Here is a 12853-nt window from a genome sequence, read left to right as displayed (position 1 = left end):
TTAAAGAGATCAATTGGCTTCAATCATAAAATGTGACCAAAGATTGTAACCTGGTCACCTGCGAGTAACTAAGTGGATCATTAATGAACTTCTTTTTAAAAAAAAATTGAACTGAGAGGAATGTTGAAGAAGCTGACATGTATTTATTGAAATTTATTATTAGTATATACATGATATATACAACCATGAGATTCTTTATCCTGTGAGCGAAGCATAATTTTTACTTCTCGGTAACTGTAATCTAATCAAGAAAAAGATGCGTATACAGATGAGAAATGAAAATAAACTGTGCAGTACAGAAAAAAAATTCAGTAATAAATGATTTGCAATAAGTCATGAAATTGGTCTCTGATGGAGTCTGTTGTGGGAGTCTGATGATGGAGGGGTAATGACTGTTCCTCAATTTGCTGGGGCAAGTCTTGTGGCATTTGTATCTCGTTCCTGATGGCTGCAGTGAGAACAGAGCATAAATAATGATTACATTTCTTCCAAGTCTGGATATGTAAGCTCAGATTTTTTTCCACCATTAAAATGATGAAACAGAATGACATTTCTTCAGTGACTATGGCCTGGTTCACTTCATCAGCCAATCAATGGACAAGATAAAAATTATTTGTGTGCAGAAATTCTTGCAGAATCATCTGATCTATTTTATATTTAAAAAAAAAATGTAATTCAGTGGAGAATTTGTGATCTGTGGAACTTCTACAAAGACAAATGTAAGTTTGAACCAAGATAACAGCATTTCAAACTGATTTCTAACATAGCATCAGGTAGTTGGAAAATGATTTACTGGCTGTGATTTAAGTGATACCATGAACTGTAGCTGTGAGGTCATGTAAATTGTGTAAAGGTCAATGAGAAGCTGTGGTGACAGATAATTACAACCAGCAGAGACTGGCTTTAAAAGAACAACTCCTGTTATGCAGATACATCAGTCAGGAAGGGTGATCTGGTCAATCACCAGATGATTGACCTTCAGGCAGCTGGGGTTAATTTAGAGAGAGGTTGTTGGAGACCATCAAGCAACCATTACACTGAAATTCAATTCAAGTAAAAATACATTATTGCATGATAAATCCTGGCCATTTATTAAATAATCAGTTCCAACTCTTGTATGGTTGATGGTTGTCCATTCCCTGCTAATTGTGGTGGGTGTAATTGTGGTGGGAGATACTTGTCTCACAATCTCAAACATTCTACATCAGAATCAAGACTTTACCACAGTAAAGACAGTTAGTTACAAAATAAACAGCCTCTACTGATTTCAGGCATCTCCTTTATCCAAATGCAGTATATATTTATTCTTTTAGTACTTCCATAATGCATGTGTGATGAGATTCTGAGACATTGAGATTTATAGCCTTGATGGCAATCTAGAACAGCTCAGAAAGACATCTGTGCATAAGAGATATAAACTGGGCTGTTGTGATTTTTGTCTGGCACATCATACTGACCACTATGCAAAGGAAACCCTGAACTTGTGTCTCGATCCTGAGGTGACCTCCAAGAATCAAACCGATTCATTTTGTGCTTGGCATGACTGGGTGATTATCAGCAAGTCAGGCCGAATTATACTCTTGTATATTAGATGTAAGGTCACTAGCAGTGACTAAACCTTGCTGCTTGCATTGTCAAATCTTGGCCATTTTTTGCACCTCACTGTTAAGTATTCAGTTGCATGTAAACATTTCCTTCATCGTTGAACAGTGTCTTAATGTAAACACTAGTCGGTGAGCTATGCAGGGCTTCAAGATCATGTTCTTCAGATACAGACGATGGCCAATGATGGCCTGCAGTGCACCATGGATGCCCAGTTTTGAGTGTTCGATCTGTTCTGAACCCAGGTCATTGAGCATAATGGTGATTCCAAACTACATGCTCAGAATGATTAGAACGTGCAAAACTTAGACTAGAGTTCTTGCTCGTAGAGCAAAAGGCAAGAAATTAGTCACCTCATTATGAAGGGGAAGTTGACAGTATTTTATGATACTGCCCCCTCCCCACTTCCTGAACTTGCAGGGTCATAAAGTATACCTCCCAGCTTCTTAATTATCCATTTCTTTGAGCAGCTCCATAGGTTTGGGAAACACTGTCTAGAATGATAGCTAACAATAATTTAAACATTGCTGAATGACCTGATCCTGATAGATCTATCAAAACAAGTCAAGGTAACCAACTCATTTTGGATCATAAGCCATGTAAAAAATATTACAGGTAGATCATTTGAAGTTTCAAAGTGCAGCAACATGTTTCACATGGAACTGGGATGAATTCTAAGTGTTTTTGAATAAGATCAGCATTCTTCCAAATATAAATATGAAAATGTATGCTTTTAAAACAAATTCACCAGAACTGTCCCATGACTCATCACCCAAAAAAAATAGATATTATTCCACAACTGATTTGTGTGTTCAGAATGATCGATGTCTTTTTGTTCAATTTGCAATGAAATTGTCCATATTATACCATGTATTTGTCAAATGCAATGTCTCCTTTGAATGTACTTTTATTTGCCTTGCCATGTCATTCCACTGGACATGACTTTTCCCTCATAGTACAAAGAAATTAAAATTAAATCTATTGAGTCCATTGAAGAACTATGGTATGAGTTGAAATTTAGAAATACTGATTGATTCCTTCCTCTTGAATAATCAAATATTCAATAATTATAATAACAATGAAAAGAGGTTGTTTCATTGGCCCAGATGAGGAAATTTCTGAACTGGAATTGTCTACATTCAGTCACATGTTCACTAACTGTCATGTGAGTTGGACTCATGCAATCTCATACTTGAACAAGTCTTTTAGTGAAACACAAGTCTGCAGACACTAAGATGGTAGTCAAAGCACAGAAATGCTAGAGCAACTCAGCTAGTCTTGCAGGGTTCTTAGGAGGTAAAACAATATAAACAAACATTTTGGGCCTAAGCATTTGAAGGTATGAGTGAAAATAGACAAGCCTCTGAATTAAAGTATGGGTAAAGAAAGGGTGAAGAATGGGAGGGGGAGGAGTACAGACTAACAGACAAATTGTGCTAATTGGATATGATAAAAGGAAAGGTGAGGATTGATTTTGGCTCTGTGAAAGGAGACAGGATAAAGTGAAGAGAGAGAGATAGAGAGCTAGAAGAAAGAAAAGACATGGGGAAAAAGATTCAGGGAGGAGGGGGGTGTTTACAACAGAAACCAGAGAAGTTGATGATAATGCAATTGGTTGGAGGGTTCCCAGATTGAAGATGGTGTTGTTCCTCCAATTTGAGGGTGACTTCAGGCTGGCAGCACATGAAATCATAGACAGGGAATGGGACTGGGAATTGAAAAGTGTGGCCACTGGGGTCCCTCACAATTGCAGTGGACAGAGCTGAGGTAATCAATAGAGCAATCTCTGAGACTGTATTCAGTATCTCCAACTTAGATGACTCCATAATGGGACTACGGGATTCAGTAGAGCAGTGATTCTCAACCTTTTTCTTCCCACTCACATACCACTTTAAGTGATCCCTATGCCATTGGTGCTCTGTGATTGGTAAGGGATTGCTTTAGGTGGTACGTGAGTGGGAAGGGAAGGTTGACAATCACTGCTCTAGACCCAATTGTTAATGAAATATTTTGCTTGAGAAAAATTGTCATTGGCCCATTTTCTTTGGAGTTATGAAACCGTGCACATAACAAGTCATTGGGTATGATTAAGAGTGGTTTTCAAACTTTTTGTCCCACCCACATACCACCTTAAACAATCCCTTGTTAATCACAGAGCACCTATGGCATAGGGAATACTTGGTTATATGAGAGTGGAAAGGGAAAGTTTGAGAACCACTGTGGTAGATGATGCTTGCAGATTCACAAGCCGTGTTGCTTCACTTGGACGTACTGTTTGGGGCCCTGAATGGTAGTGGGGGGTGGGGAGGGTGGAGTGTGGGTGCAAATGGAGCACCTCCTGTGATCACTGGGATAAGTGCCAAATGGGCGATTGGTGGGTAAGGAGGAGTGGATGAGGGTGTCTCGGAGAGAGTGATTATTACAGAGCACAGAGAGGGGAATATGCATCAGGTGATGGGATCATAGTATCAAGGTATTTTTTTTATATTTATATAAAATATTATTTATAGAATTGTATTTATAGAATACAACATACCTTGATAAAGGGCTCAAGCCCAAAACATCAGTTATATATTTTTACATTTCCTATATAAAGGACACTGTTTGACCTGCTGAATTTCTCCAGCATTGTGTTTTTTCTTCACCTTTTATCTGTACTCCTCCCCCTTTCATTCTTCTCCCTTTCTTCCCTTGGCCTTTAACTCAGAGTTGTCTATTTTCACTCACACGTTGAGGAAGGGCTTAGGCCCTAAACATTGATTATATATTTTTATCTTCAATGAATGCTGTGAGACTGAGTGAGTCTTTAGACAGAATAAAAATTATTTTACGTTTAAAGGAAAATCTAAATTGCAGTTTGGCCAATGGGCTGTGGTATAGGTTCATTTTTAATTGGCCTTCAACATTTTGGATGACTGTATGAGTAATTGCTCAGGATAATTGGTAGTTCTGGATTTCATTACAATTTTGTCTTTGTCGTCCTTTGTATGTTATTTTTATATCAGTATTTTTGAGGATTAGTAACCAGTATTAACAAACACATGAGTATTTCTTCATCTGTAGTTCAGCTAGAGCTAACATATCTTAAGACAGCCCATTGAATGCCTCATTGTAAACATAGTTGGTGGATTCTCTCTCTTGATCTCTGCCTCTTGTTCTTAATCCTGTTCCTGTTTTTTTAACGCAATCTAGTATCTCCCCTTCGATTCTATGATTTGGTTTTCTTCTTGGACACCCTGCTAATCCATTTCATTATCACGTGCAAGGTCTGCATCTGTGTCTCCACGGTTAGCACAACACTATTACAGTGCCAGTGATCTGTGTAATGATAGTGCTAGTGATAATCCTGACCACTAGATGGAGTCGGAGATGAGTTGTTGCAGCTAGGCGTGGATTCAAAATAGGAGTCTCCATGAGGTCATGAGTTCTAAAGCTGATAAATTGTAGTTCTTGTAAAAGAACCCAAGTTTCTTTATATAATAAAAGAACCATCACTATTGGGACCAAGGGTTTGAATCTCGTGCTATCTGTAAGGAGTTTTTATGTTCTCCCCATATCTGAGTGGGTTTCCTCCGGATGCTCTGGTTTCCTCCTTCCATTTAAAATGAACTGGGGTTGTAGCTCAATTGGGTGTAATTGAGCAACATGGGCTCATGGTGTAAAAGGGCCTGTCTAAATTTAAAACAAACCTATGTATTTCAGTTCCTTTCACTAATCATGCCATATTCACAGAGAACATTAAAACTGATCTTAGAGTAGAACACCAGGCTCTTCAGGTCTGGTCTAACATTTACTTGAGTACATATTCATCTATGACCCTTATGAAAATTTGATAGTGAAATGTTTTCTCCTATTTTCTTTAGGAACAAGGGAATGACATCATTAAGAAGTGGGTTAGGATTAGTTCGCTTTGCTCAGCACCTCTGCTCTGTTTGCAACATCACTTTACTCAGCACCTTTGATCTGTTCACAACCACAGTGACCTCCCAGTGGCCAACCATTTCAATTCTGAGTTACACTCCTGCACTCGCATATCTGTCCATGGCCTTGTGTACTATCCCACCCTGACCACCTGAAGATTGGAGGAATGACACCTTATTTTCTGGCTGGGCACTCTCCAGACAGATGGCATTAACATGAACTTCACTGCTTACCATTAAACCTGCTTGTTTCCCCACCCCCCCCACTTTTACTGTCTTTCTAGTTCTTCCACCCACCCAGCTATCCCTCCTCCTCTCTGCTGCTGTCTCCTCCTTCTTCTCCACCTATCATCTGTTTTTGGCACCCCCCCCAACTCTCTTGTTCAGACATCTGCTGGCATTTTTTCATACTTTGAAGGGTTGTCAGTTATGTATCTATCTTTTCTGTATAAAGGACACTGTTTGACCTGCCGAGCTTCTCCAGCATTTTATTTTATTTTCTTAAATGTGGGTGAGCACATTTCATTAGCACTATTCATTACACAAAATGGGGAAATCAGGCTGTAATTTTTCACACAATTTATTTGAGTTCTCCATCAGGAGAATTGGAGGTTTTAAGATTGTGAACAATAGATTTGTGTTAGATCTGGATATCAAGGGATCCACACATGTAAAGTCCTAGTTTTCATTAAGAAAATGCCTTCCCCTAAATTCACTGAGTGAGTGTGGAAAATTCATTGAATCTTAAAACAAAACTTATTCTAATTTTAACTGACGTAGTTGAAAATAAAGGTAATTAATCCAAATGGAATTGAAACAAGATGTAATTTGCTTTTCACCAACAATGTACAGGATGATTATTGCTTTGGATTGATTTAGAAGGAAACTTTACATCAATTGATGTCTCAAGACCCAAGGCTTGATATTTTGAAACAAAAAGTAAAAAGTCAATATAAAGAATATAATTTTAATTCACATGCAAGGGTGATTAAAATGCCATCAAAAATAGAAATTGGACGAGCTCTGAGAAAGAATAAATTGCAGGGCTATGTTGAAAAGGGTGGGGGGGGGTGGGAGGAATGACTGAATTGCTTTATTGAATTGGAAAGATAGACCTCCTTCACACACATTGATGGACAGGCCAAAACCAACCATCTAAATCTTTCTCAGATCTGGAAATGGCAAAGAGGTGGTGCCCATTATCTTCAATTGATGTACTTCAAATTTTATACAAGAAAATGGATTCCAAGGCTTTTGTTCAAGAAGGCTAAATGGCATAAAAGACAGATTTCCTACCCAAAAAGATTAACTAGTTGGAGTTTTACATTTATCAATATGGACACTTTATATTAAACATTTCCACACAGCTGAAGCTGGAGACCTTTTGATGTTGTCAAATTATTTCAACTAACATATTAGCAGAAAATTAAATACCAACATGAAGGGTATGCAAATTAAATGAGATCAAGACTGGAGAATTAGATGCACAAGAATGAATGACTGTTATTGAAGTGTTGCAATGAAGTGGAAATAACAAATCCAGAATCAACAGATAAGTTGAATACACATATGAATGGAAAAGATGCATCAAATGACGGGTACTGGGTTCACATTGGGAGAGAGTGATATTTTTTGTTTGAAGTGGATGAAAATGTTTTTAGAATGTTTGGAACATAGCCAAGTATAGGGGCAATAACTCTGCCCACCAAGAGGTGGACTGAGGTCAGCAAATAATCTGTAGGATGGGAATTTAATCTGTATATAATTACCTAGAGTTCAGATCCTGTTATCTTCCCAACTTCAAATCGTCCTGTGATCATTAAGAACAGTTATTGTACATAATGGGAAGGATAAATATACAGTGTATTGAATATATCTTCTAAAAAGTCTGGTCCTCACAGAAAGAATATTAGTCCTCATAATTTTTAGTAACTCATTGTTGATTTTATATAAAAAAAAGTTTTAAAACTCCCACATCAGATAATAAGCAGAGCGAAAAAATGGCTCATCTTAGCACTTTGTTATACTGCTAAGAAACGACTACCATTTGATGCCTCAAAAGCGTGGATTGGTAACTGCAGGGAAGGAGGACATTCAGCCCACCTTGTCAATGATGGGTCACAATCAAAGCAAATCTTCAGTTTTGCCCATCAGCTGTTCTCCATCAATGGAAGCCTCAAAGAAACCTGTCTCCATTAAATTTGTTGGCAGTCATTTGCAAATTGCAACCACATACCTCGTGCATGGTATTAAAAAATGCTTGTATTCACTCTCTCCCCTTGTATAATGAAGAAACTGCAAAGGTTTGGTGCTTATCAATCCAAACCAGTGGTCTCTGACACCACCTCTTATTTATCACCTTGAACAAGACCCATCAAAAAAAACATTGTTACTGACCCGTGCACCATCTCTGACCTCATTACTTCATCATCTTCCTCCCTCAGCCTCTAACCTCATTGTTTCTAAACTCCACACGGCTGGGTTTCTATCTCCTATCTAAGATCCTCAGACCCAAATTGTCCAGATAGACCCATTGTTTCTGTGGGCTCCTGCCCCACCAAACAGATATTGTCTTACCTCAACTTCATATTTTCCCCCAGTCCAGTCCTTTCCTATCTACATCTGCGACACCTTGCATGCCTTCCAACAACTTTGATCCCTGAACTTGACTGTCTCATTTTCACCATGGATTCCGATATCTCTACACTTCTATCCCCTATACCAAATGTCTTAAAATCCTTCAATTTTTTCTCACAATGAACCCATCTAGTTCTGCTCCATCACCGTCCTCCTCTGCCTAGCAGAGCTTGTTCTCACACTCAATAATTTCTCTGACTCAGTCCACTTTCTCTGTCAAAGGGGCAGCTATGCTTGCCTTTTTGTTGGGTATGTGCAGCAATCTTACACAGCCCAGGCTCCTCAACTCTTCCTCCACTACATTGGTGCTGCCTCATGCACCCATGATGAACTCATCAGCTTCATCCACTTTGTTGCTAACTTTAACCTGATCTCAAATTCACTTGGTCCATCTCCTTTCTTTATCTATCTATCTCCATCTTTGGAGACAAACTCTCTATAGACATTTTCTAGAAACCCTCCAACTCCAACAGTTACCTCAATCACACTTCTTCATACCTGGTTCCCTCTAAGGATTCTATTCCTTTCTCTAAATTCCACCATCTCTATCACATCTGCTCCCAGGATGAGGCCTTTCATTCCAGAACATCTGCAATATCCTCCTTCTAAAATCATGGCTTCCTCCCCATTGCCATCAGCTTAGTCCTTACCCACATCTCTATTTCCCACACATCTGCCCTGGCCCCTTCTGATCCCAGATACAAAAAGGATAGGATTCCTCTGGTCCTCACCTGCTACCCCACCAGCCTCCGCATCCAACATCTGACACTTCACAATTTCCACTACCTACAATGTGATCTCACCACCAGATACCTCTTCTCCTAACCCTTTCTGCTTTCTTCAGGGACTGCTCCCTCCATGACTCCCTTATCCTATCGTACCTTGTGCCCACTCCTCTTCCTCCCTCATCACCATTCGGAGCTCCAAACAATCTTCCAAGTGAAGCAGCACTTCACTTGTGAATCTTCAGGGGTTATCTGCTGCTCCCATTATGGCTCTCACCACATCATAGACACTAGACATAGATTTTGAGATCTTTTTGTTGACCACCTTCACTCTGTCCGCTGCAATAATGAAAATTTCCCAGTAGTGAACCATATCTATTTCACACCCCATTCCCCCATCAATATGTCTGTCCTTGGCCTCATGCACTGCCGATCCTCTCGTATCCACCAATGATCTCTTTACTGTTGGCCTGAGCCCCTTCCCTTTTGTCCCTACTTCCCTCCACCCCCACCATCTTTTAATTCAGGCTCTGGCCTGCTTTTCGCTCAGACTTTTTCAAAGGGCTCAGCCCTGAAGTGTTGGTGATTATACCTTTGCTGAGTTTTTCCCGCACCTTTGTGTATTGACTAACTGCTCACACTCTGGGTGCACAAGTTCAAAAACAAACACCCACCCTCTTCCCTTCTCAACATTGTTAAACAGTTGGGTAACCAGGGAATATATGCAAATCACTTGATATAAAGATGATTGTTGCCCATGGAAGAACCTTTGCTTGTGACTCCCTTGTTTGCACTTTTTTTTTTAACTTTCTTTGCACTTTCCCAGGCAAGATTTTAATGTTAATGATTTTCTTCGTTTCCCTTGGTTTAACGAGCTCTGGCTCAGTGGGAAGATTTGACTTTCCCTTTTTGAGGTAGAATTGGGAAAGAAGAAATTTCTTGCTATGTTTAAGATGTGACAACGTAGAGTGGTCAAAGAAATCCTGCTTGCTCAAACACTGGTTAGACCTAACAAAATTGAGTACAAGATGTTTTCTTAACCTTCTAAGTAAAGGAGGTACACACCATTGTAATGTCTGGAGAAAACAGGGGGGAAAAAAAGGCTTTGTAGTAATGCATCACAATTCTCCAGAAATGAATTTTCACTGACTTGTAACCACAGCTGAAAATGTTAAATCAGCAGATAATTATGGGGTCTTCTTCACCCAAAGGAATAATGAGAGAGAATGCTAGTTCTTTCTAACATCAAGCTACCATATGCTTTAGTTTAGTGGATTTTTTAACTGTTACAAATACTTGAGGAGGTAAAGCTATTGATTTCAGAACCATACCTGCTAAAGGCCCCAGGCATGAAACGTTGGTCACCCTTTGGTTTCTGTGGATGCTGTGTGACCGGCTGAGTTTCTCCAGCATGTATGTACATTGATTTCAGCAAATGTTGCTTTGCTCATTTGAATGTTTCTTTACAGACTAATGCAATTTGTAAAACAGATGTAACGCTGTGGGACTTGCACGTGATTGAATAGATGTGTTTATGTGGGTATCTTCAAACATTTTTCTGATGTTCAGAACACAATGCTGTGGATATTTAAAAACATTTTTCAAATTTTTGACAGTCAGTGGTAATTAAATAATTGAGGTTTCTGCTCCAACAATAAACCAGTTTGTTTTTCCTAATCCAATACAGCCCACTTGAACACATCTTGAAATAAGTTGTGGGTTAAAAGTTACATACAGCAGGCAGTAAGTTGATGCTGTGTGGGAGGGAAAGTAGCTAACGCCAAGATATATAGGATAGTAACCATTAGTAAAGTGAAAACCAGCCTTCAAACAGGCTTCTCATGTAACATGCAGTTATCTATATTGAAATTACAGACAGCTGCATATATAAACACCATGCCTGTGAAGAAGCAAGCTACAGATTCACAGCATGAGGCCATTAATGAGATGTAGCTTGGAAACTAAAGTGACCACTAGATGTTCTTGAATGCATTGGCCAAACATATAGCATTTGAGCTGAACTGTGAATTTTACAATTTATGTAACACCCACCCCCCAATCCTGATTGGGTTTCACTATTTCCATCTGTTTTTTAGCTGCTTCTGTTCTTACTTTTCTCTCAAACCAGTCTCTCTATCTTTCCCACCATCATTTGTCCAGTATCTTTATCACGTCTTGGCCCTTCCACAATCCTTTCTCTCCATTCATTTTTCCCACTTTAATCTTGAACATAGGTCCCAGTCTGAAATGTTTACATTTAATTTGTTTACACATGTACGTTGAGTACAGTTTTATTTTGCAGTACCAATAAGGGGTGATTCTGTCTCGCCTGCAGGAAATAAGAATCTCATGGTGGTATGTGATGTTCTGTATGTACTCTGTCATTAAATCTTAAATGTTGCCTGACCATTTCTATCCACGGATGCTGCCCGACTTGCTGAGTCCCTCCAGCTTCTCAATGTTTGCTCAAGATTCCATTATCTGCAATTTTCACATTTCGCTTTGAACTTTATGAATTTTGGCTTGCATCAAACTAGGAATCGGACACCTTCGGCAAATATATTTTGCACCGTTGTTACAAAGGTCAAGAATTCCAGTCTGACTTTTACCATTTAGCATCTCAAACAGGAAATTGATTGAAGAATGCTTGCATCTCATCAATCCTTGCTGGACTTTTCCTCATCTCTGTAACTGAGAACATCCAGATGGTTAAAATGCCTGGCTTCTCCTATCACAATGTTAACCTGTCTTAACATATCCCTCAGGGGGCACTGCTGAGGATTAGAAAGAAGTCACAGCACCATTGCATTTTTCATTGTCATTGGTATGCAAAGGGTATGACTACGGCTCCGAATCATGGGTCCTCTACCGCCATCACCTACGGCTCCTAGAACGCTTCCATCAGCGCTGTCTCTGCTCCATCCTCAACATTCATTGGAGTGACTTCATCTCCAACATCGAAGTACTCGAGCTGGCAGAGTCCGCAAGCATCAAATCCACGCTGCTGAAGACCCAACTGCGCTGGGTGGGTCACGTCTCCAGAACGGAGGACCATCGCCTTCCCAAGATCATGTTATATGGCGAGCTCTCCACTGGCCACCGAGACAGAGGTACACCAAAGAAGAGGTACAAGGACTTCTTAAAGAAATCTCTTGGTACCTGCCACATTGACCACCGCCAGTGGGCTGATCTCGCCTCCAACAGTGCATCTTGACGCCTCACAGTTCGGCGGGCAGCAACCTTCTTTGAAGAAGACCGCAGAGCCCACCTCACTGACAAAAGACAAAGGAGGAAAAACCCAACACCCAACCCCAACCAACCAATTTTCCCTTGCAACTGCTGCAACTGTGCCTGCCTGTCCTGCATCGGACTTGTCAGTCACCAACGAGCCTGCAGCAGATGTGGACATAACCCTCCATAAATCTTTATCTGCGAAGCCAAGCCAAAGAAAGGTATGCAGAGGTTAATTTCATCTAAATATGCATGTGCTAAATCACCTGGCATGAATGGAAGAAGCATAAAAGCTGGAAATTGAATGGGACAAGTGTGGGGAAGCCAATGAGCATGTTCAATGTATGGTCTGGCTTGTCTGTTAATAGAGAGGAGATATCAAGCAGCTAGGACTGTTGGAGCAATAAGTCCATGCTATCCTGCAGGGTCCTGTTGCCTTCCATATCAAAAGGAATAAGCCCACCAGGTTCAGCATTTAATAATAGTCTCAGAAGCATCGTAACCAGCCAGACTACCTGAGGATTCACTGTTCCGACTGCTTCCAACCAGCAGGGTTCCATCTTGCTTTAGGTACAAGTTATGAAGGCAATGCAGTGATCCGACCTCAAACACCTAAAAATTGCCCAATACACTAAACAAGAAGAATGGTGTTGGAGTTTGCTTTATTCCCAGTGGGTCATAACCTTCACACTGCCACCATCAAGCCTTGAAGTTGCCCAGGAACTGACCAATCTATAT

The 12853-nt window shown here is 40.0% G+C and overlaps 1 long non-coding RNA gene across 1 annotated transcript; it reads right to left on the bottom strand.

Moving 5' to 3' along the window:
- Positions 1-278: 278 nt before the first annotated feature.
- LOC138742897 (uncharacterized) lies at positions 279-11568 on the bottom strand. The gene is made up of 3 exons (XR_011344508.1): positions 11494-11568; positions 7292-7332; positions 279-448 (listed from the first exon to the last, which is right to left on the bottom strand). It is a non-coding gene; the product is annotated as an uncharacterized lncRNA (long non-coding RNA).
- Positions 11569-12853: the final 1285 nt, after the last annotated feature.

The sequence above is a fragment of the Narcine bancroftii genome, chromosome 9 (assembly GCF_036971445.1).
Source record: "Narcine bancroftii isolate sNarBan1 chromosome 9, sNarBan1.hap1, whole genome shotgun sequence".
Lineage (NCBI taxonomy): Eukaryota > Metazoa > Chordata > Chondrichthyes > Torpediniformes > Narcinidae > Narcine > Narcine bancroftii.
Note: the sequence above shows the minus strand (reverse complement) of the source record. Positions and strands in the feature narration are given on the sequence as shown.